Source organism: Chiloscyllium plagiosum, unplaced genomic scaffold (assembly GCF_037043375.1).
Source record: "Chiloscyllium plagiosum isolate Xiang-an unplaced genomic scaffold, Cpla_swu_hap1 HiC_scaffold_34, whole genome shotgun sequence".
Taxonomy (NCBI): domain Eukaryota; kingdom Metazoa; phylum Chordata; class Chondrichthyes; order Orectolobiformes; family Hemiscylliidae; genus Chiloscyllium; species Chiloscyllium plagiosum.
The window spans coordinates 42,529,358-42,555,711 of NW_028270172.1; the positions used below are offsets into that span (position 1 = coordinate 42,529,358).

At 41.9% G+C, this 26,354-nt stretch overlaps 1 long non-coding RNA gene across 1 annotated transcript; it reads right to left on the minus strand.

Annotated features, from left to right (window-relative positions):
• Positions 1 to 11,994: 11,994 nt before the first annotated feature.
• Positions 11,995 to 22,921, minus strand: LOC148141151 (uncharacterized). Its single transcript, XR_015752790.1, has 3 exons — positions 22,437 to 22,921; positions 13,352 to 13,563; positions 11,995 to 12,152 (listed from the first exon to the last, which is right to left on the minus strand). It is a non-coding gene; the product is annotated as an uncharacterized LOC148141151 (long non-coding RNA).
• Positions 22,922 to 26,354: the final 3,433 nt, after the last annotated feature.

Below are 26,354 nucleotides of genomic sequence, written 5' to 3' on the forward strand. Positions count from 1 at the left end.
TCAAGAGAAGGAATGCTATTCAACGTAACTTTAGGGAACAAATTGAAGCAGGGTCAGTGCAGAAGCATTTTGGTGATTGTGACCATAACTCTGTCACTTGAAAGATTTAAAAAGACAACTATAGAAAAGGACAAAGTTTGACCAGGAATAAAAAGGTGCCGAATTGGGGAAATGCTGACTTTAAAATGACAAAGCAGGATCTGACAAGAGTGTGAAGTTGACTGGAAGCAGCTATTTGTAGGAAAATTCATAGAGCAGTGGGAGTCATTTATTTTTAAAAAAAGTGTAGTGTGTGTGCAGGGCCAAAATATTCCCATAAATGGAGAGGGGCAGACAAATAGGAACCAGAGATGTCAAGGAATGTATAGGATTGGGTAAAGCGAAAAAGGAAAACTTATGATGGGTACTGAGAGCTAAAACAACAGAAATGCCAGAGGAGGATAGAAAGTGTAGGGTATTAATTATAAATAAATTATTACAGCAAACAGGAGGCATGATTTTTTTTAAAAAAGGCTAAAATAGAACAAAATCCAATTATATTTTACCAGTTTAAGGAAGGCAAGAGGATAAAGGAAAAGGAAAGAGCAGGTCCGTTAGGAGCCAGAGTCACTACTTGTGCATGGAGCTCAAAGGTACAGGTCAGGTTTTCAATGAGTACCTTGCATTTATATTCACTACAGAGGAGGACCAAATCGGTATAGAAACCGTGAAGGGGGACTGTGATAAACAAACAAGTCAACATTGGAAGGGAGCAGATATTAGAGGATTTAGCAGGCTTCATGTTAGATAATTCCCTAAGTTCAGATGAGGTGTATTCCAGACTGCTATGGGAGGCAAGAGAGGATAGTTCATGGGCTCTGACATTAAATTTTCAAATACTTTCTGGTCAGGGGACTGGAAACCACTAATAGATGCCATTATCCAAGAAGGTTGGTGGGGATAAACCAGGGTAGTATTGGCCAATGAGCCTCTAACAGGGAAACCTTTGGAAAACATTCCACTGACAGACTTCGCAGTTTAGCCCAGAGAGACTGTCCTGGCATTCCCCATGATCATGGCTGATTGAACATTTCAGTGGCTTTTATTCACTCCATCTCCGTAACCCTGAATTGCTACTATTAATCAGAAGTCTATCAATCTCTACCTTAAACATACACAAAGACTTAGCCTCCACAGCTCTCTGTGGTCGAGAATTTTGAACAATCACAACACAGAGTAAAGCAATCCCTTGTTATCTTGGACCTAAGAATCATACATGTAACTTTTAAAATTTGCCCTGGTTCTCTACTCCCCAACCAGGAGCGACATCTTACCTACATCTACCTTGTCTATCCCTTTTTACATTTTCAAAGTTTCAATAAGATCGCCTCTAATTCTTTGAAACTGTAGAGAATACAGGCCTAGTTTGCCCAATCTCTGTGAGGACAATCCCACCATTGCAAATCAAGTTTGATAAACCTTAGTTGCACTCCTTCCATGGTAAAAAATATTCGTCCTGAGAGGAGACCAAAACTGCACAAAGTTGGCTCTGTATGGTGTCAGCAAACTCTGAATTGAAGCAAAACTTCATTACTCGTGTACTCAAATCCTCTTGCAATAAAACCTAATATTTTAATGGCCTTCCTAATAGTTGCAAGTCTTGCATGTGAGTCCTAAGTGACCCATTGACAAGGACACCTATGTCCATAAGATATAGGAGCAGATTGGGCCATTCAGCCCATCTAATCTGCTCTGCCATTCAATCATGGCTGATGGGTTTTTCATCCCCATTTTCCCGCTTTCTCCCTGTAACCTTTTGACCATCTTGTCAATCAAGAATTTATTTATCACTGTTTTTAAATATACTCAATGACCTGGCCTCCACAACCTTCTTTGGCAGTGAATTCCACAGATTTACCACTCTCTGGCTTGAGACGTTTCTTCTTATCTCCATTCTAAAGGGTCTTTCCTCTTTCCTTCTGCTGTGCCCTCGGGTCCTCATATGTCCTGCCAAAGGAAACATCTTCCCAATGTCCTCTCTGTCCAGACCGTTCAGTATTCTGTGTTTCAGTCAGATCCCCCTCATTCTTCTAAACTCCATCGAGTATACTCCTGGAGTCCTCCAAACATTCCTCACGTGTTAAGACTTTCATTCATGGGATCATGAACCGTTCCAGGGTCAATACATCCTTCGTGAGGTGTGGGGCCAAAAATTGCTCATAATACCTGAATGTGATTTGATCAGAGCCTCTTAAAACCTCAGAGGTATATCCTTATTTCTGTATTCTATTCTTCTTGAGATGAATGAAAACATTGTATCTGCCTTCCTAACTACTGACTCAACCTGGACTAGGACTCCCAAGTCACTTTGCACTTCAGATTTCTGAATTTTCTCCCCATTTAGAAAATAATCCATGCCTCTATTCTTCCTACTAAAGTGCATAACCTCACACTTTGCTACATTGTATTTCATCTGCCACTTCATTGCCCACTCTCCTAAACTTTCTAAAACTTTCTGCAGCCTCCCAGCTTCCTCAATACTATCTGCCCCTCCATCTATCTTTGTGTCATCTGCAAACTTGGCCAGAATGCTCTCCGTTCCTTCATTCAGATCATTAAAGTATGAAGTGAAAAGTTGTGGTGCCAACATTGACCCTTTGGAATACTGTCAGCTACTGGTTTCCATCCTGAGAAGGACCCTTTTAACCCCACTCTCCCTCCTGTGTGCTATCTAATCAGAGGCGTTCTGGAAGTCCAGATGGACAACATCCATTGGCTCTCCTTGGTGTAACCTGCCCATTATCTCCTCCAAGAATTCTAACTGATTTGTCGGACATGACCTCCCCTAGATGAAACCATGCCAAGTTTGCCGTATTTTACCATGCACTTCCAAGTATTCAGAAATCTCATCCTTCACAATGGACTCCAAAATCTTACCAATGACTGACGTCAGGCTAATTGACTTATAATTTCCCATCTTTTGCAGTATTCCCTACTTAAATACTGGGGGCTGGTTTACATTAGCGATTTTCTAGTCCTCTGGGATTCTCCCTGACTCCAGTGACTTCTCAAAGATTACTACTAAAGCCTCTATCTGTTCAGCTATCTCCTTCAGAACTCTAGGGTGTAGCCCATTGGGTCCAGGTGATTTACCACTTTCAGATTTTCTAACACCTTCACCTTGGTGAAAGCCCCTGTACTCATCTCTGCATTCCTCCCCCCGCCCGACTCTCTTCAAATTTTGGGATATTACTTGTCTTCCACAGTGAAGACTGACAAAAAGTACTTATTCAGCTTCTCACCCATTTCATTGTTCCTGATTTACTACTGCTTCAACATTTTCCAGTGGCCCAGTGTCCACTTTTGCCTCTCTTTTGCCCTTTTTTTATATATTTGAAGAAACTCTTACAATCTTTCCGAATATCACTGGCTAGCTATCTCCATATTTACCTTGTCCCCTCCTTTATTTCTTTTCTCGTTTTCCTCTGTTTGTCATTGTTTGTTTCCCAATCCCCTGGCTTCTGACTGCCCTTCACCACGTTGTGGAAACCAGTGACTGTGTTTTTTTATCTCTTTTGCTTTTATGCGGCACCTGACTTCCTTGGTTGCCTCATCCTCCCTGTACCATGCTGCTTTTTCCATGGGATAATTTTTTGCTGTCTCTCTTGAATTACTCCCAGAAACTCCTACCATTGCTGTTCCACTATCTTTCCTGCTAGGCTCCTGTCCCAGTCAGTTCTGGTCAGCTCCTCCTTCATGCCTCTGTACAGTAGTTGCCTTTTAATCTGCTGCAATACCATTGCATGTGATTCCACCTTCTCCCTCTCAGTTTGTAGAGTAAATTCTATCATATTATGGTCACTGGCTTCTCAGAGTTCCTTCATCTTGGGAAGGTCTGCCTCGTTGCACAACACTGAATCCACTATTGTCTGTTCCCTAGTGGACCCCCACCACAAGCTACTCCAAAAAGCCATCTCGTAGACATTCCACAAATTCCTTTTCTTGCAATCCACTACCAACTTGACTTTCCCAGTCCACCTGAATATTGAAACCCCTCATGATCACCATCACCTTGCCGTTCTTCTGTACCTTTTCTATATCTTCTGTTTATCTACACTTTCCAACTTCTTATCATTTAAGAAATATTCCGCATATGTTTCTCCTACCAAAGTCAATAACCTCTCATTATATGACATCTACTATGTTCTTGCCCATTCACTAAGTCTGTCATTGTTCTGAAGTTGCTTGACATGTTCCAAACAGTACTTATTCCCACTTAGCTTTGTATTATCTGTAAATGTTGAAAAAAATATTGCTTTGGGTCTCCACCTCAGTCATTTATTTGAGGAAACAGCCATGGCTCAAGCACTGGTCCTTACAGTACTCTGTTACTCACAGTCTATCAACACGAGTGAACCATTTATTCCTACTGTTTTCTGGATTTTACTCCAAATCATTTAATCTTTCCAATTGGTCTTCTGTGGGGGACTTCATCAAAAGTCTTCTGAAACTCAAGTATATTACATCCAGGAGCTCTACTTTATCAATTTTGTTAGTAACAATGTTTTTTTTAAAACTCCAATGGGCTTAAACTCATCATCAACTGGATATTTATCCAGACCTTTATAATAGGCTCTAGCAATTTCCTTATCTCTAGTATGAGGGTAAGAGTTCTGTAGTTCCCCATTTCTCTCAGGCTCCCTTTTAAAAATATTGGCATGGGACTAACTTCCTCATTAGGGATATTTGGTGCTGGTGTTGGGAAGGTTTTAAACTAGATTGTTGGGGAGTTGGGAACCCAAGTGTGAAGTCAGATCCAAGAAAAGCAGATCCAATCAAAAGGAGGTAGAAGTGTAGTAAGTAAATAAGAGCGATGGAACAATGACAGGCATCAAATCAGATCAAAATGGAGAATAATGTTTAAATAGACTGAATTCAAAGTATTCTAATCTGTCGGCATGTATTATTTTCAAAATGCATAAATTAAGGTAATGGATGATTTAATTGCTATTGCAGAGACATAGCCACAGGGTGATTGAGATTGGAAACTGATCATTCAGTATTTTCTACATTTAGAAGGGACAACCAGAAAAGAAAAAAGTGATGAGGTAGCATATCTAATGAGGGATGTCATCAATACATTAGTAAGACAGGATCATAGACTGAAGGGACAGGATAGAATCTGTCTGCATAGATCTAAGCAAAAGCAAGGAGAAGCAAACATTGAAGCAAGTTCATAGACCACCAAACTGTAATACTAATATTAGTCGCATTATAAATCTTGACATTAATCACATTATATGCCTTTATAATATCGTAATAACTGATGACTTGTATTTGTATATTAACTGAGTTAACCAAGTCAACACTAATGCTGTAGAGGAGGAATTCCTAGAACATGTAGAAGATGGGTATCTGGAGCATAATACTGAGAAGATAACTAAGGATCAGGCTATTTTGGGGTTGGTATGGATTAGTGAGAAGGGGTCAATTAATTAACAAACTTGCTGTAATAGCAACCATAATATGATAGAATTTTTCATGAAGTTTTGAATCTGACAAAGTTCATTCTCAAACCAGGATCTTAAATCTGTGCAAAGTAAATTATAAAGATCTGAAGGGAAAGTCAACTAGGATGGACTGGCAAAATAATGTAAAAGATATGGCAGCAGACAAGCAAGTTAAATAAATACTGCAAGGTCTACAAAATACCTGATAGATGAAAGGTAAATCATTCATGGCTCATGAAATAAATTAAAGATTGCCTTAGGTCAAAGGAAATGGCATATAGAAATGTCAGAAATGCAACAAGCTTAAGCATTGGGAGAAATTTAAGACCCAAAGGAAATCTAAGAAATTGATAAGAGAATGCAAAGGCACACTAGCAACTAACACACTTGCAGACTGCACAAGCTTTCATTGACATAATGAAAGGTATAAGACAAGCTATGGCAAAACTGGGCAGTTAGGGACAAGAGAATTTATAGTCTAGGCCATGGAAACAGCAGAAAAACTAAGCTGTTCCCTCACAGCTGTCTACAGACCAGATACAGGAAATTGCCAAAAATAAAGATGATCAAGGCAGTGTAACTAAAGATCTAAAATAAATTTAGTATTTGTGTAGAAATAGTACTTTTTCTTTTAAAAAAAGCTGGATTGCGATTTGATAAATCTCCTGGACCAGACAAACTTTATCCGAGCTCCTTGAAGAAAGTATCAACATAGGTAACAAATGCGCCGATAACTTTCCTCCATAATTGTCAAAAGGTTCGGGAAAGGTTCTAGCCAAATAGAAGGTTATCAATTGTAACTCCACTATTGAAGGAAAAGGAAGGGTGGAGAACTACAGACCTCAACGGGCAAGTATATTTTTCCTTCGATAAGGACACCAAAGGCCCACACACTACTTCAATGATTGAATTTCATCTTTTAACAATGGTAATACTGTATTAATAGTTATAATGACAGTGAAATGATAGCATGGTAACCCACATTTTGAGTATATAAACTAAGAGCAGAACATCATGTTTTACATCGCTCCTCTATTCTGAAATTGAACAGCACATGAGATAGCTTAGAATTAGAGTCACCCTTGATGATAGGAATGTGCCAATGTGGAAGCAAAGAAAAACAAAGTGTCATTTTTGCCTTCATTAAAAAGTGTGACAAGTTACAACAAATAATTTAAAGACAGCATGGATGGGTGTCCAATGAGGGAACTGAATTTCTGTTTTTAAACCAGCTTAGAGCGTACAGATAGATAACTGCAGCTGCAAGACAGACTGTTTAGTTTCAAATACAAAAATCCAGATTTTCAAGATCCAGTTACAGATGATATACTCCCAAGGTTGTTAGCTGTGGTCACAATTCGTCAACAAAACTCTGCCCTTGTATTGTTGTATTTATGAAGCATAAAGTAGAGGAATTGACCGTATAGAATTCATAATAATTTGCAGAAATTAACACTTCCTTATCTTCTAAATGAAGGTATATAAGGAATATAAACTGTTTGTAAGTGTCTGCAAAAAAACCTGGGGGAAAAACAAATGGTTAGTGATAAGGAAGTGTCTGATTTGATGGGAACTTCACTAATTAAGCTAGGATTGGGACAGCAGGTCAAGATGACAGAGGCCTCACTTTACTCTTCACAAAGCAGCAAAGAATAATCATCTTAACAAAGTTGCAAGAACAAACTTAACGAAGAGGGTGGACCTATGGATAATTAACAACTTAAGCAGCCTGTCAGGAGATAGTGGGAGGTGACTTTGGACAATGTCCATCATCCCCATATCTTGCTTAGCTTAGCTCAATCAAAATGTAACTTATAATTGATCAGGGTGTAGGTATGACATCGAAAAGAAGATTAAGCAACAGCTAACAGTGAACAAGACACACTTGGTGAGAAAATTTAATATTTTTTATTCTCTCACAGGATGTGGATGTCTCAGTCTATGCCAGCAATTATTGTCTATCTCTAATTGCCGAGAGAGCACTTCAGAATCAACCCTCTCGAGTCACATATAGGCCAGACCAGGTCGGCGTGAAGCAGATGGATTTTTCTGACAATTAACAGAGGTTTCATGGTCATCTTTGGATCTTTAATTCCAGATTCCTTGTTGAATTCAAATTCCACCATCTACCATGACAGGATTTGAACCGAGGTCCCCAGAATATTAGCTTGAGTTTCTGAATTGACTGTTTAGCTAGATAATACCTCTACGCAATCCCCACATCATCCCTCTTCTAAAGGAACAAAGGCCCGCATGTCAGTAGACACTGAATAGATGCGAAGCTGGAAGAGCACAGTAGGTCAGACAGTATCTGATAAGCACGAAAGTCAATGTTTCAGGATGAAACCCTTTTTTCAGGAAGAGTCCTGACGAAGGGTTTTGCTGCTCCTCAGATGTTGTCTGACCTGCTGTGCTCTTCCAACTTCACATCTATTGACTCTGACTTCCAGCATCTGCAGTCCTTACTGTTGCCTAGTCATTAAGCCATGTGTTTTGTCGTCTTGGGTATTTACCAAGGGCCAGCAGGAGGGAGGGGAAATAAATAGGGTAGATTTTCCTGCAGTCTCAAGCACATATTTCAGCTCAGAGATACAAATATGTATTGATATAATTGGGCAATAAATAAATTTATTAATTTGAATATATTTGGCTAATATAGTCATGTGTACCAATTTAGAATGTTAACTATTCAAACAAAGCTGGATGGAAACATAGGCGAATAAATGTTTCATCTTTTGATTGGAAACTGTGAGCTGTAAGGAAGTCAGTCAATCGGAAGTTTATCTGTAAAAATGGTTAAAATAAAACTGTTCTTGGAATAAAGATTTGAGCTATACACTATTTTTAGTGCATGAATAAATGTTTAAAGAATTTTGAAGCAATAAAGGTTTAAACTTGCCATTCCAGTTCTCCCAGGCAGATCATCCTGACTGGCAGCAATTGGAGTCATGCAAGTTCAGTAGCACTTAGATGCAATGTTCCTAGATCAGAAATATCCTTGTTTTCAATGGTAACCTGTTGACAACTTTAAATGCTGAGCTGTACTGGCGAACTTGCTACACAGCATGAGCACTATTCTGCTCTGCATCCTGCTCCTCTTCCATTTCCCAATGAACGATGTTGAGTGCATCACTACAGTCTAGTCCTCTCTTCAGTGTTTGGACTTGATATACATTTTCCATAATCAACCTGTTCTGAGATATTATGACATACCTTAACTAGGTCTATAAACAGATGTGGGGCATAGATAAGGGAGATAGCCAACAGCTTTTACCCACAGTAGGGGAGGCTAAACTAGAGGGCACAGGTTTAAGTTGAGAGGGAAGAAATACAAAAGTATCCAGTGGGGCAATTTTTTCTCACAAAGGGTGGAGAGTGTCTGGAATGGGCTTTCAGAGGTCGTGGTGGAGGCAAGTACAATTTTGTTATTTAAGAAACAATATATCTGGAGGGCTACGGACCAAACACCGGCAAATAGGACTAGATTTATTGTGAAAACTGGGCAGCATGGACAAGTTAGGCTGAAGGGCTTTCTTCCATGCTGTAAACCTCTGAGTCTGTGATAACAGTTGGATTGAGACTACTGTCAAGTGTAAACACTAGCATAGACCACTTCATTGAATGATGCATTTATGTATTACAGAATTTGTATGTACTGTGCTTTGGACAATTTTATCATCTGTATTGTTTACATACTTGGGAAGATCTAGCAAAAAATGAGGAGGTGAATGTACAAAAACCTTCTTGCATTGGATTAAATAAATATAGAGTGTTTACCAAGATGTGTACTTGGGTATGCTGATACTTAAGGGCTGAATAAAGAAAACATCACATTCTCTGCACAAACCTCTAGCTGTGTCAGAAATTACAAACTACTTATTGTATTAAGCTTTGCTTTTTATTGGCATGATGCAACAGCTACTTCATGAATCACATTGGCAATTTGCAATGTTTTATGTGGTGTGACAATGGATTCAATTCAATCAACATCATCCATAACTACTACAACAAATCATATGTGCCTTGCACATTTATTCCATAATTACAACAGTGTCACTTACATACAGTAATTCCCCAACTAATTATCTGTAAAATAGAACAGTCAGATCTGTAACTTACTACGTGAAGTAGTACTGAAAAACATTAGCTGGAGCCGGTATTTAGATTGCTCAAATTACTATACAATAAACACTAAGAAAAATGCATTTTTGTAGTGCATTGTATGCACTGAGATTTGAAAATAACTTGCACTATTGGAATGTAAATGAATGCATCTGCCAGTAATCTCTCTCAAACTACAACTACAAAAGATAAGTGACTAAATTGGGACTTGGTCTGAGCAAATCAGAGCTGGACTCGTACATTTAATGGTAAGGTCCTAGGGAGTGTTGCTAAACAAAAAGACCTTGGAGTGCAGGTTTATAGCTCCTTGAAAGTAGAATCATAGGTAGGATAGTGAAGAAGGTGTTTGGTATGCTTTCCTTTATTGGTCAGAGTATTGAGTACAGGAGTTGGGAGGTCATGTCATGGCCGTACAGGACATTGGTTAGGCCACTTTTGAAATATTGCGCGCAATTGATTTTCTTCCCATTGGAAGGACTATCACTGTGAAACTTGAAAGGATTCAGAAAAGATTTACAAGAATGTTGCCAAGGTTGGAGGATTTGAGCTATAGGAAGAGGTTGAATAGGCTGGGGCTGTTTTCCTTGGAGTGTTGAAAGCTGAGGGGTGACCTTAGAGAGGTTTATAAAATTATGAGTGGCATGGATAGGATAAATAGGCAAAGTCTTTTCCCTCGGGTGGGGGAGTCCAGAACTAGAGGCACAGGTTTAGGGTGAGAGGGAAAGATATAAAAGAAACCTAACAGACAACTTTCTTATGCAGAGGATGGTACGTGTCTGGAATGAGCTGCCAGAGGAAGTGGTGGAGGCTAGTATCTTTGCAACATTTAAAAGGCATCTGGATGGGTATATGAATAGGAAGGGTTTAGAGGGATATGGGCCAGGTGCTGGCAAGCAGTACTCGATTAGGTTGGGATATCTGGTCAGCATGGACGAGTTGGACCGAAGGGTCTGCTTCCATGCTGTTCATCTCTATGACTCTATGACTAAGATGACCAGTGGATAGGTCACCAGGAGAATTCCCTTGCTCTTCAAATAATTTCATGAGTTTTTTTTTCAAATCATCTGAAAGGAAGTATCAATAGTGCTGTACTCAAATTGTGTATCGAGATGTCAGCCTATTCTCATGTCCCGTGAGTAGGGCTTGATTTCTTGGCATTCTATCTCAGAGGTCTAAGTGCTAATCTTGAACTAATGCTACCAATCGCATTATGGAAAGAGACAGTTCTATTGCAGTGCAACATGAAATAGCAACAGCAGCTACAAATAAAAATAATTCACTAATCCTAACAACTGGGCAAAAGGAACTTTCAAAATCATTGACACTTGCCTGTGAAGGATGAGTCAGTATGTCTGGTCCAGATTGAAGTAATTGTTTAGATTTTTTTCTCACATTGTTCTGCTGGCCACAGCATATCCAGCAAGAATTGACAATAACATCAAATACAAGACATAACTGGTGCCAACCTTATTAAAGAAATCCCCAGGGTATCCTATATTAGGGCAGTATCTTTATGCTAGTCCCTGTACTTTATTAGTCTTTACAAATGGGACTTCACTGGATGGCCATTGTAAAGTGCTTCAGTGTTATTGATTTTAATTTGTACTTCAATTTGTAATTGAGATGTTTTCCAGGACTACCACTAGTGCGCATCCAAGTATTAGACCACTAAATTTACAGCATTAATTACTTTCTGTACTCAATGTTGCTCATGTTATATTTGTGCACTATATCATTATACGTAGATTGTCAATAAACTGTTGCTAATATCCTCAAATCATAACATAGGTCTGTTGGAATATCAGTTACCAATTGTCTTGAAACACTTAACCAGCTCGCAACTTAAAATGGTCATGATTCCCAGTTCACCTGAAATATTCACTCGTAGAACCCTTAGTGGGAGAGTTGCTGTCAGAAACCATGTCAAAATCCTGGAACTCCTGATCTAACAGCAAAGTGAATGTTTCACCACACAGACACACATTGATCTTGAAGAATATACTGTCTACTTGGAAAAGCTTCATGTAAGAACTGTGAAAGGACTGTTCATTTTAACACTTACTCGTTTTGGAATATAGTAAGCAAAAACACCTAGTGGTCAATTGGTGCTATCTTAGGTGCTTGACATCAAAATGACTAAGATTCCCTGACAGAATGTCTTATAGAAGGGCTCAAGCTGTTAAATGACTTGGCTCTTTCAGTAAAACACGGGTGTTCAATTCCCAGTACGTAGACAGGCAGGAGGCTGAAAGAAGAACACAGCAAGCAAGGCAGCATCAGGAGTTGACTTTTCGGATGTAACCCTTCTTCAGGCCTAGATTCCCAGGACATGTCATACTGGGTTGACGCCCAGATACCCAACAACACCAGACATGAAAAATAGAGTGCACATAAATACGATTTTAATTTGAATAACATTTTTATTTCCATTAAAGTTTTCTCCTCCTCATTTGTCCATTCTTCATCTTTCTGACAGGACCAAGATGGATTGCAACACACGTCCTGCATTCCACTCCCATTTGAATTGTAAAGTGACCTTTTCTGTGTATATTAAAGTTCAATGTATAATTGAATAAAAGAACAGACTCAGATATTGCAACATAAAACCCCGAGTCAAGTGTAACAATCGGAAAAGACCTTTAATGGCTTGCCAATTTCCTTCTTTTGAAACAGGCTCATTTTCACCTATCACAATTTAAACCTTATTTAGATACGTTTTTCTCTAGAGAGAAACAATATGAATATCACAGCAATGTATTAAAATGTTCCAATGAATATTCCATGAGAAGTGAACGGAAATGGATATAAATATGCTAGTCTAGTTTACTACATTTTCATCATGAGAACAAAAATGTTCCCTTAAACAATTAACTGTGCAATCTGATTATCAGGATTGACTACACCTTTGGAAGCTCACTCATAGGTAATAATAGATTTCCTGTATACACCTACAACCTTTCACTCTCTTCATTTTGGTAGGGCAAATCAGGGCATGGTGCATATACTTAATAGTAAGGTCCTGGGGAGAGTTGCTGAACAAAGAGCAACTTCAAAATTCCTTGAAAGTGGAGTCACACGTAGATAAGGTAGTGAAGGCAGTGTTAGGTACAATTGTCTTTATCGGTCCACGCATTGATTGTAGGAGTGGGGAGGTCATGTTGCTGTTTTTCAGACATTGGTTAAGCCATTTTGGAATACCGCATTCCATTCTCATCCCTGAGCTATAGGAAAGAAGTTGTTAAACTTGAAACAGTTCAGAAAATATTTCCAAGGCTGTTGTCAGGGTTGAACTGTTTGAGCTATAGGGAGAGACTGAATAGACTGGGGCTATTTTCCCTGCAGGCTGAGGGCTGACCTGAAAAAGGTTTATGAAATTATGAGGGCATGTATCATCTTAAAAACAACAGCATGTATTGCCTTGCAATATTTTATCATTTTAGCTGTATAACAACTCCTTTAAATGTGATATTGAATGCACATTCTGATGAAGTGAATGCACTTTTGATAAAACATGGGAAAAAAATCAACAATCTGAAGAATTGTGGACTCATTTAGAAATCCCAAGACCAGATATGTTACTAAAAGCCTATTATTTCATTTAAAGAGTGCCTTTGTCTCAGCTATTTTAGGAAAGTAAAACGTAATTTGTTTCTCTGAATATTAACAACAGACTGGGTATCCAAATGTCTGCAAACACCAGGCTGGTAATGCAGGTAAGAGTTATGTCACCATCATCTTACCAGACCGTAGAGGCTGCTCTCACATTAGAGAGAGAAGTTATTGGTGGTGATTTTAACCATAGGACCACCAAATCTTAGGCAAGCAATCGAGGAGAGTCTTTCATGGTAACTTCAGACCGATGATGGGAAGTGAACCCATGCTGTTGGCATCATACTCGATAAACCAATGATCCAGCCAGTTGAACTAAACCAATTCCCTGGAGGTAAGAATCCTTGAAGGAATCATCATGAACACCAAGTTAACAAAATACAATTTCTCTAAAAATTTGAATTTGCATCTTCTGCAGGTTTTTAAAAAGACAGTTAATAATGATGTCTTCAAGAAAACAAAGTACAAGTCTATGAACATGACATGTGATTGGCTTATGAACAGCTAGTGTCCTTGAGCATTAAGTAGAAGCAAACCAGCTCTGACATCTTCAAGAAATAGAATCTTGGAGAAGGCCAAGAAAGCAGCCATCTTTACAGACGGCAGGGTAATGAAATTAGTCATGGTGTGAATTTGCACTATCATTTCATGGATGTCTGTGGAAGGGATATCAGGCATGGTGAGAAATTGGCTGATCTGGTAATATCCATTTCATGAACAGAGTAATCGCATGTTTCTGTTTCCAGAATAACTCATCAGCGATTCTCAACTGCAAAATGAGGCATTCAAGGACAAACAAAAGTCAAAAGAATAATTAAACTTGCCTCTGTCTTTTTATAACACAAAATGTAACAATACTTTTACAGATTTGGCTCAAATCTGAAATTTATTACAAAGTCACATGCTGAGCTTGTTCTCCAGATCTCTTAATAAGCATCTTTAAAAGAAACTTGGATTTCAGATGGCATTGTATTTTCCACGGCCCAAGTGAGAAGTCATCAATAGCCTTCAAGTAACAAAAATGGGGATGTCTGAAGACAATTCGACAATGTTCAATACCTTTTGTAACTCCTCAGATACTGACAAAACTGTACTCTCATGAAGCAAAATCTGGACACCATTTAAGCTTAAGCAGACAAGTGGTAAGTAACATTTGCATCATAATTGCCAAGCAATCACTACCTCAAACAAGAGAATTTAAACATCTATTCTTATCATTCAATGACATTACCATCCCAGAAGTGCTTACAATCAACATTCACCATTTTTTAATTTTAATCACACATGCTATGTGGGTGTCTCTGGCTTGCCCATTCCTAGGTGGTGGTAAGATGCCTTCTTGAACCGCTGCAGTCCACCTGCTGTGGGGTCGACCCACAATGCCATTGGGGGGAATTTCAGGATTTTAACCCAGTGACAGGGAAAGAACAGTGATATATTCCCAAGTAAGGATGGTGAGTGGCTTCTTGGGGATCTTGCAGGCGGTAATGTTCCAACATAACTGCTACCCTTATCCTTCTAGATGGAAGTGGTGTGTGTTTGGAAGAAGTTGCCTAAGGATCTGTGGTGAATTCTGGGACTTACCATTGACATGAATTGAAATGACCGAGCCATATTGTTACAACCATAGTGAAAATGGATGATCAATATTCAATTTTCATCATTTGACTTTAATATATTAATCTTTCACAGGCTAAAATTGTTTTTGAAAAGGACACTACTGACTAAATGTGGCTGCTGTGTTCATCTTAAAAAAACTCAGGCTGCCCACATAGAAAATATAAAGTCATTTGCATTAGAATGACCATTTTAATTTAGAGGAACGAAAGAACAGAACAATACAGCACAAGATCAACCTTTTGACCCTCCACACCTGTGCCAACACCCTTTGTTCTTCCGTACTAAAAGTATCTTCACTCAAAGAATCCATATCCCTCTATTATTTTCCTCTTCATGAATTTGTTCTGATGTTTCTTGAATGCTGCTATTGTGTTCTGCTTCCACCACTCCTCCGGCAGCGCATTCCAGGCACTTACCACTCTGTGTGTGAAACCTTTGCCTCACTCATCTCGTTTAAACATCCCCGGCACCTTGAACCAGTGTCCCCTAGTAATTGATTCCTCCTGAAACTGAAAGAGTTTGGTCCCAAGAAATTTGTTTGTTTTACTCACACTAGCGTGAAAATTTTCATTCACATATTGAGAGAAGAAATGTTGCCAAGATTCGCTTTGACTGAAACAAATGAATCTGCAAAGAATCTCTATACCAACAGCATCCTTTGAGGAACAAAAGTGATAGAGAGCAACATGGAATGATAACAGCAAAGACACTGAAGTCTCTCTCTGTCTCCTCTCAACTTCAGAAACCAGCATCAGTGAAAAAGTAATTTAGAATAACCACTATTCAAGACATTAACGTTATTACTCAGTTTCACTACTCTTGAGGCATCGAGACATCAACTAAATATTTCAGTCTTATAACTGAGACTCTAAAAATTGTAAACAGCATCTGCCTTTATCTTCCTGTCTGTACAGACACCACCTTTTTGAAACTTTTTATTACCTCTGTTTGTGTGTGTTTAATGTCATTTTCTCATATTTCCCAGGTTTGATAAATGATTAAAATGCCGATTTTTCACTCAACTAACTTAATTGAATTGCAATAGCTTCTGCTATTGAAAATTAAAGTTTCTTTTGACTGACCAAAGGGAGGATTTTAAAAGAAGGGTATTGATAACCACTCACGTGGTTAATACAACATTATAAATCCTGTAGGCTACAAGAGCAGAGAAGAAACGATCAATAACTCATCTCTTGACTCCCCAAAATGTTTTCATTATCTCCAAAGCACAAGTTGGCAGATGTAGCTTCAACAATACTCCAGAAACACAATGATATCAGGGACAAAGCAGCTCCTTGACTAACGTCTTATCTAAAGCTTTAACATTTACACCCTCCACCACTGACAGACAATGCAGCAGTACATTCTATGTACAAGTTGCACTAAGATAACACACCAAGGTTCCTTTAAGAGCACCTTTCAAACCAACTACTACTTGGAAAGACAAGGGCAGCAGACACAAGTGTACAGATCGACCTGCAAGTTTATCTCCAAGCTACATGCCATGCTATCTCGAACCTGTTCCTTTATAGTCGTTGAGTAAAAGTTCTGGAACTGCCTGCCTAACAGGTGTAGGCAAACCTATACTAACAGTTCAAGAAGCAGCTCATAATCACTTTCGCAAAGGCAATCAGTTCCTCACTTCTTATTCCATTGATATCTCTTGGAATATTAAAGAATTAAAGTTTGTGAGGACCTTAAAAGGTTGTAATCTCTGGATTACACTCTGTACCACGTGCTAAGTACAGGAATAAGCAGACAGAATAGATTGATTGAGAGATGAATGGTTAATGCAGAATGGAGGACCTTACATTCCAGGAAAGGCTGAATGTATACAAATTTGATAGGGTGAATTGAATCGAAATTGGACAAGCATCAATGCGAGGAGTTTGCTGGGGCTGTCTGTGGAGTTTAATTAAATTCACAGGGGGAAAGGATACAAACTGCAGGTGCAGTGGGGATGATGCACAGAAAAGTTGTAGAAGAAAAATATCAAGCCAATGTGAAAGGTAGAGCACTTATCTCGATATGGAGTAAGAGAGCATGACAGGGTTGCAAGTAAGGCAGATAGTTGAGGGTGCTGATTAACAGACATGGATATGATTTTGTTACTGTCATAGAGACATGTTTGAGGGAGGGGCAAAACAGCAACTCAATATTCCAAACTTGAGGTAAGACAAGTGTAGGATGTGGAAAAGGGGAAGCAGTGTGGCAGTATTGATCAAGAAGTAAATTACTGCACGAAGAGATGATGTCATTAAGACTTCTCCAATTGAGGCCAAACAGGGAGAACTTAATATACAGCAATGGGTAATAACTTTGTTGGGAGCGTACTATAAACTCCCAAACAGAGAGATAGAAAGTAGATGTGGCAGCACCAGCATTGACAGCTTCTCTCATGGCAGTGCTGGTTCATAAAGGGTTACACTCTTGCATTTGTTCAGAAAGTTTGTGGACTCTGATAATTCAATTGATTCCAAGTGGGCGATATCAAAAAGGTGCCACCAGCGATAAGTAACGGTGCCGGTGTGTGGTGACTTCCAGGTTGGTGGGTCTGGCGCAGGACTTGAGGTATTGGCATTGGCGGCTGCAGCAATGGTGGCACCATGGTATTGGCATGCCCAGCACAGGCAGTGTTGGTGAGTCTGGCCCGAGACTCATGACAATGGCGAAGGTGATCTGGATTTTTTTTGTTTCTGTTTCTTTCATTTCAGCTTGTTTTTAATTCCATCTATTGGTTTCTAAGATGGTGCTGGAGAGTGGCAACTCTGTACACTTTTCACCGTACTCCAACACTCTTATACTTCGGCACACATGACAATACATAAAATCTGAAAAAGTTTGAAATCTCAAATGTATAACTAATCGGGGAGGAATATTATGGGCTTTCAACTTTTCCACTGTTAACTGGAATAAACAAAGTGTGAAAGGAAAAGGGTACAGAATTCTCAAAATTAAAGCCAACACATAGAACATTATTAAAGTGAAGGAAGCTGTTCAACCTAATTTTAGGGAACAAATTCAAGCAGTGTCAATGGAGACGCATTTAGGTGATAGTGACCATAAGTCTTTTATTTAAAAACATTGTTACAGAAAAGTACAGAAAAGTTTGACAAGGAATAAAAAGGTGCTGAATTGGGGAAAAGGCTGATTTGAAAATGACAAGGCAGGATTTGATGAGAGTGGAGAGTGGACTGGAAGCAGCTATTTGTAGGAAAATCCACAGAGCAGTGGGAGTCATTTAAAAAGACAGTAGTGAGAGTGCAGGGCTAACGCATTCCCGTAAATGGAGAGAGGCAGGGAAATAGGTCCAGGGAACCAGAAATGTCAAGGAATGCGTAGGATTGGTTAAGGGGGAAAAGGGGGAGCTTATGGTAGGTACTGAGAGCTGAAACAGCAGGATCTGAGAGGAGGATAGAAAGTGCAGGGTATTACAAATGAAGAAATTATGAAGAGGAGGCATGGAGAAAAAGTAGCTAAAATAAAGCAAAATCCAAAGACATTTTATAAGTTTAATTAGTACAATCAAAAACTTTGTAATTAACAGTCAGATGCTGTTAATTATAGTGGATTCTTATTATCCCTTGCAAGCGGGGCAGACACAGAGAGAAAAATTTTTTGCTGTTACAAAACCCTGACGAGAGTTCAAAAGGACACTGAAGAGAGAGACCATTTTAGTGCTGAGGCTGTTGAAGCCAGGAGAAAGTTACCTCTTGGTGCTTATCTGCCATGGATTGAATTTTATTGCATTTTGGGACTTTGATGACATTGAGTAGCCATTACCAGTTATCAAATACAAACTCTATAAAAGCTAATATTGATGAAGCCTTAACCTACTTGCTGTTCTTGCAGACCACACTACAGACCTTACAGACTGCCCCACTGTCAATTCTAACTAATCAGGCCTTATGTCTTATTTGAATTTGAATCACAAACTTGAAAAGAAGGCATGTTTAATTCGAGACTAATTAATCATTTTAAATATAACTTTGCAGTAACATTTAACCCTCATTTTCAAAATGATTCTGTGCTTAAGGTAAAAGGCAGGAATCTGCTCCCAGCTTAAAGTTATTCTAAACCTAACATTGAAGAGATTCTGACACAATCTGTTGGAAAGCCATTTTATGGTCAACAAAATTTGAACCCAACCAGGATAACCAGTACCTACAACAAATCTGAAGCCTCCAGTAACAGACCTCCCTCCGGTCCACGCTTGCAGCCATGCGCCGCTACCTACATTCCCTGCAATCAGTGCTACCCCAGCTCAGGACAACATTCTCACAGACTTGCAAAGGACCTCTACTATTCTTCATCCACAGAAGAATCCATACACTAAACAAACAGTTCTTCCTAGCCATATTGGAAATTAAAGACAGTAAGTACCAAAAACTTTCATGTACTTACCCCCACACTCTGGGTTCCTCAACTGTTCCAGAATCTTCCATCGGCCTCCGGAATCACTTGGGCGCCATTAACCACGTGGCTGCTGCAGCACGCGTGGCAGCAACCGCCGCCGCGAACCATGACATCACTTCTGTCCCCACCAACCATGCAGCCTCCGCGATCACCGCCCAGACAACCGCCTCCACGATTGCCAGGAAAACCATCGCCGACAGATTCGCAGCCTCCACGGCTATCGGGAACAACACCATTCCTACCGTCGCCACAGCCACGTCCGCCCCTGGGATTGCCGTCGCCGCAGCCACTTCCGCCCCCAGTGCCATCACTCACCTGCACAACGATCACGCCCGCATGCATCTCCGCCCCCACGGTGATCTCCGTCTGCACGCCTAAACCCGCCCCCACGCTGATCACCGTTCGCACGCCTAACACCGCCCCCACGCCGATCTCCGTCGGCATGCCTAACCCCGCCCCCATGCCGATCTCCGTTTACACGCCTAACCCCGCCCCCACGCCTAGCCCCGCCCCCACTCCCAGCTCCAGCCCCACACTAGCTCCCAGGTCCGAGCTCCCAGCCCTGCCGTAATTTCACCATCCCTCCAGAACTACCCCTCTCTGAGGATGAAAGATCAGTCTTTGGCAGAGGCTTCACCTTCATTCCCCTATGCTCTCGGATTAACGAGTTCAACACATGGCGAGACATCGAACAATTCTTCTGCCGCCTTCGCCTCCACACCTACTTCTTCAACCAGGATTCTCGCCCACTCTCTGACGACCCTTTCTCCCACCTCCAACACACCCCATCCACCTGGACAGCCCGTACTGGCCTCTTACCTGCCCTTGATCTCTTCATAGCCAACTGCTGCCACAACATTAACCACCTCAACCTCTCCACCCCTCTCAACCACTCCAACCTCTCACCCTCAGAACGTGCAGCCCTCCACTCCCTCCGTTCCAACCCCAACCTCACTATCAAACTGGCAGACAAGGGAGGCACAGTGGTAGTTTGGCGCACTGATTTTTACACCGCTGAGGCTAAATGCCAGCTCGCGGACACCTCCTCCTACTGCCCCCTTGACCATGACCCCACCTCCCATCACCAAACCATCATCTCCCAGACCATCCATAACCTCATCTCCTCAGGGGATCTCCCATCCACCGCCTCCAACCTCATAGTCCCACAACCCCGCACCGCCCGTTTCTACCTCCTGCCCAAAATCACAAACCTGACTGCCCATTGTCTCAGCCTGTTCCTGCCCCACCGAACTCATCTCTGCATACCTCGACACGGTCCTGTCCCCCTTAGTCCAAGAACTCCCCACCTGCGTTCGGGACACCACCCATGCCCTCCACCTCCTCCATGATTTTCGCTTCCCCGGTCCCCAACGCCTTATCTTCACCATGGACATCCAGTCCCTGAACACCTTCATCCCCCATCACGAAGGACTCAAAGCCCTCCGCTTCTTCCTTTCCCGCCAAAGCAACCAGGACCCTTCCACTGACACCCTCCTTCGACTGACTGAACTGGTCCTCACTCTGAACAACTTCTCTTTCCAATCCTCCCACTTCCTCCAAACCAAAGGAGTAGCCATGGGCACCCGCATGGGCCCCAGATATGCCTGCCTCTTCGTAGGATGTATGGAACAGTCCATCTTCTGTAGCTACACTGGCACCACCCCCCACCTTTTCCTCCGCTACATCGATGACTGTATCAGCGCTGCCTTGTGCTCCCACAAGGAGGTTGAACAGTTCATCCACTTTACTAACACCTTCCACCCCGACCTCAAATTTACCTGGACCGTCTCAGACTCCTCCCTCCCCTTCCTAGACCTCTCCATTTCTATCTCGGGCGACAGAATCAACAAGGACATTTACTATAAACCGACCGACTCCCACAGCTACCTAGACTTCACCTCCTCCCACCCTGCCCCCTGTAAAAACGCCATCCCATATTCCCAATTCCTTCATCTCCGCCGCATCTGCTCCCAGGAGGACCACTTCCAATACCGAACAACCCAAATAGCCTCCTTCTTCAAAGACCGCAATTTCTCCCCAGACGGTGTCGACGATGCTCTCCACCGCATCTCCACCACTTCCCGCTCCTCCACCCTTGAGCCCCGCCCCTCCAATCGCCACCAGGACAGAACCCCACTGGTCTTCACCAACCTCCATATACATCGTATCATCCATCATCATTTCCGCCACCTCTAAACGGACCCCACCACCAGGGATATATTTCCCTCCCCTCCCCTATCAGCGTTCCGAAAAGACCACTCCCTCCGTGACTCCCTAGTCAGGTCCACACCCCCCACCAATCCAACCTCCACTCCCGGCACCTTCCCCTGCAACCGCAAGAAATGCAAAACTTGCGCCCACACCTCCTCCCTTACTTCCCTCCAAGGCCCCAAGGGATCATTCCATATCCGCCACAAATTCACCTGCACCTCCACACACATCTTTTACTGCATCCGCTGCACCCGATGTGGCCTCCTCTATATTGGGGAGACAGGCCGCCTACTTGCGGAACGTTTCAGAGAACACCTCTGGCACACCCGGACCAACCAACCCAACTATCCTGTGGCTCTACCCTTCAACTCCCCCTCCCACTCCACCAAGGACATGCAGGTCCTTGGACTCCTCCATTGCCAGACCGTTGCAACACGACGGCTGGAGGAAGAGTGCCTCATCTTCCGCCTCGGAACCCTCCAACCAAAAGGGATGAACTCAGATTTCTACAGTTTCTTTATTTCCCCTCCCCCCACCTTGTCTCAGTCCCAACACTCGAACTCAACACCACCTTCCTAACCTGCAATCTTCTTCCTGACCTCTCCCCCCCCGCCCCCACTCCGGCCTATCACCCTCACCTTATCACCCTCACCTTAACCTTCTTCCACCTATCGCATTTCCAACGCCCTTCCCCCAAGTCCCTCCTCCCTACCTTTTATCTTAGCCTGCTTGGCACACTTTCCTCATTCCTGAAGAAGGGCTCATGCCTGAAATGTTGATTCTCCTGCTTCTTGGATGCTGCATGACCTGCTGCGCTTTTCCAGCAACATTTTGTAAAACAATGATATCAGACATGCGAGCTGCCCAAGGTTGCCTTATGACATCTCCCACTTAATTTAAACCAGGACTTCCTTGTAGGAACGTATCTCGCCAGCAGATGCCTAACTCAGCTGGATTTGTTTTTCTCACCTGATGGATAGCTCAAGGCCTGTAGGAGTGATCAGTCAAATGCACACAGATCTGTCAATTAACTTTTCTTCCTTACGAATTATTGTCTTTCACTGTAATCTGTACAATTAAGAACATGCAATGTTTTTGTAAACTTTTGTGTAAAGCAAGCTACTTTGTATCAGTACATCGGAGTAGCGTGTTGGGGCACTTGAAGAGCTGGTACCCTACTCTCCTAGGTTATTAGAACCTGGTTAGTTTAGCTTATAAATTTTGAGTGTTATATTGTAACAGCGATGCTATTGGTAAATAATGGGGATGACTAAAATTAAACTAAACTGTCTGCAAGGGATTTTTATTCTCAAATTCCGAAGAGTGCAATTTCCGGGATGAACCAAGAGAGGCTTTACAGGTCTGAGTCCACAAGGGATTCCCTGGGCCGTCTCAAATCTGTACTTTAACAATGAGCAAACAGATTTTGGTAAGGATGACTCTGAAGTGTTGACAGTTAAATTTGCTGTTTCCAGTGACGAGGTTAACATTAGGTAATTCACCACTTTTTTTTAGGCTGTTTAATGGTTTCATATAAGAATTATCGAGTTTGCTAAGACAAATCAGAACCAATGCTATTACTATGGGGGCTGGTGCCTCATCTAGGATATTCCAGGTGGCAGTTTTCTTTCCCAAAAAAACTACTTTTTTTTCCCCAAATAACAAACGATTGCAAAGTTGGCAGATGCTGAAGGAGCCCTGGCAGTGTGCCTTGTCAAATGATGCAACATTTCGACACCAGTTTTAGGGAACTCAGGAAGTGAGTTACCGGACCAGGGAAAATAACTTTGAAAACTGAATGAGAATCAAATCTTGGGTAAGATGTGTTAATAATTTGATGGCTTGATTGAACTCAAAGAAGTTATATATTCCAGTGGTGGTGGAGGTGTGGGATGCTTAGCAGAAAGAGCTGCAACAGGAGCCAACTCGATGAATGCCGACTGCAGTGTGAAGCTACCTTTAAATAGGTCCTTATGGAGCCGACTTCACAGGGTAGACTATTATGGTTTCTGAAAAAGCCATAATTCAGCACAGGATCTGAAAGGACCTCTCAAATTTTAAATCTAAATCTTGATCTCACTCTCTGTGCACCTTCTCCACAGCTTTAACATTGTATTTTTCGCTCTGTTCTATTATCCTTATGCACTTTGTATGGTATACTCTGCTTGTACTGCACAAAGGCTTGACTTTGTACCTAGGTACATTGGACAAGAATGAAATAAATCATATCTTCATATTCCACCAACGTGCAGGCTGTTTGCCGAAGTCCTCCCATCGACTGAAGAACTAGGTTTCCCACTGGATCCCGGACACAGCGAGTTCAGACGCCGCAGGCTGGAACTTAGCGCGGTCGCTGCACTCTCCCAACGGGGCGATACCCTCACCCAATGCAACCCAGGAGCGGTGTTTATACTCACGCCGTGTCTGTGTGGCTGATGTATTCAGGCCGGAGCACTGTTCCCGCTGAAGCGAGCAGTTCCCGCAGGCAGGACAGCCCAGCACTCAGAGTGAGAGTGTGGTGTCTGTGTGTAACTGCGGCAGGGTTTCTGGGCTGAGCTGGACTGGACTGAGAGAAAAACGGCTCGATTCCCGCTGTACATCCAAATGTGGATATCTGCAAAACGGTACAATTCTGCCCTTAATTACTCAACAAATCCAAAAGTCCCTCCCAAGGGACAGTGATGTCCTGGCTCCGTGAAAAAGGTGGGAGAAGCCCCAGTGCGAGCCGGAGGGATAATGTGAATACGCGGTTTTTGAGACACATTGATTCTCGATCATGAACAGCGATATTTGAAAGTTAGAATACAGTTGAACTATTTACACAATTGAAGCTCCTGCCTAAAGCAGGAGAAAAAGGTGAACTGTTCATCTTCAAACTCGAGGATTGAAGAGCAGAATTCTAGCAATACCTTTGAAACCGCGCCTTTAGCCTTTGCTTGGCGATTATAGTTTAGTTCAGGTGAGGGGGCCCTTGAGGGCGAATTCCAAGTTGCATCGACCAGCGGTAAACAGAAAAAGTTAAGGTGACATAAATAATTATTGCTGCGCACACAAAAATAAATTGGGGCAGCACGGTGGCTCAGTGGTTAGCACTGCTACCTTAGGTTAGCACGGCTGCCTGACAGCGCCAGGGTCCCGGGTTCGATTCCTATCTCGGGCAACTGTCTGTGTGGAGTTTGCACATTCTCCCAATGTCTGTGTGGTTGTGCTCTGGTTTCCTCTCATCGTCACAAAGGTCAATTGCCCATAGTGTTAGGTGCTATAGTCAGAGGGGAAATAGGTCTGGGTGGGTTACTCTTCAGAGAGTCGGTATGGACTGGTTGGGCCGAAGGGCCTGTTTCCACATTGTAGGGAATTTAATCTTTAAAAAAAAGCAGGGGTATCCTTTGCAAATCCAGAAGTTGCTGGAAAAGCTCTGAAGGTCTTGTAGCATCTGTGCAGAGAAATCAAAGTTAACGTTTTGGATTCAGTAACCCTTCCTCAGACCTGATGCTGCCAGAATTGCTGAGCTTTTCCAGTAACTTCCGTTTTTGTTTCTGATTTACAGCATCCGCAGTTCTTTCGTTTTTAATAGGGAGACCCTTTTGTCAAGCTTGAGAACAGCAAAGAGAGAAAGAACAAAGAAGTCTTTAAATGATGTCCGAAGATGTGCAGCTTAGGTGGGAAGGCCATGTTTAAAAAAAACTCTATAGTGTCAAAGAATGTGCAGGTTAGATGGGTCAGCCAAGGGAAGGCCATGTTTAAAAAAAACTCTATAGTGTCAAAGAATGTGCAGGTTAGATGGGTCAGCCAAGGGAAATACGGAAAATGGCGGGGGGAGTGTCTGGGCAGGATACTCTCTCAAAGATTGGCGCAGGCTGGAACGGGCCGAATGGCTTCTATCTGCACTGGAGGAATTCTGTGATTCTGTGAAATATCTTCAGGCATTTGTAGAGGCTTAAACACTGAAAGTAAGAAGGAAAGTTACCGTTGTCTCTAATGAGAGAGAGATGGCTGGGAAGCTTTATCAAGGGGAGAGATTGAGAAGGAGAGTCCTTCATGAATTTTAAATTCAGCTGAAATAGGAATTAAACCCATGCCATTGACATCACACTGCATTGCAAACCAGCTGACCATGCAACTGAGTCGCTATCACTGAAAATAATTATTAAAGCTTGGGTTGGGAGAGAGAGCTGGCACACCAGGAGTTGAGGGCTGGGGCAGATCAGCCATTTTGAATGATGCAGCAGGCTTGAGTGAGCAAATGTCTCAATCCTCCTCATATTTCTTACATTCTTGACAGATCATAGAATTGTGACTAGCTCTGGCTACAGAATATGCAGAATAAATGTCTGCCATTTATAACCATTCCAAAATCAGTAATAAAGTAAACAGAAATTATATGAGCAGACGCAGGAGGATATCTTGCACAAGATTACATAAAAATCAAAATACTGCAGATGCTGGAAATCCAAAACAAATATAGATAATTCCAGAGAAACTCTGCTAGTCTGGCAGCATCTGTTGAGAGATAGAGAAAAGGTAATAGTATAAGTTTAATCTGATATGATTGCTCTTCAGAACTGGAGAGATTACACTAACTTTGATTAGATTCCCTACAGTGTGGAAACAGGCCCTTCGGCCCAACAAGTCTACACCAACCCTCTGAAGAGCAACCCAACAGACCTATTCTCCTACATTGACCACCTGACTAATGCACCTAACACCATGGCCAATTCACCTAACCTGCACATCTTTGGACTGTGGGAGGAAACCACAGCAAACCCATGCAGACATGGGGAGAACATGAAAAATCCACACAGACAGTTGCCCGAGACAGGAATCGAACCCAGGCACTGTGAGGCAGCAGTGCTAACCACTGAGCCACCATGCCACCTTTTGTATAGA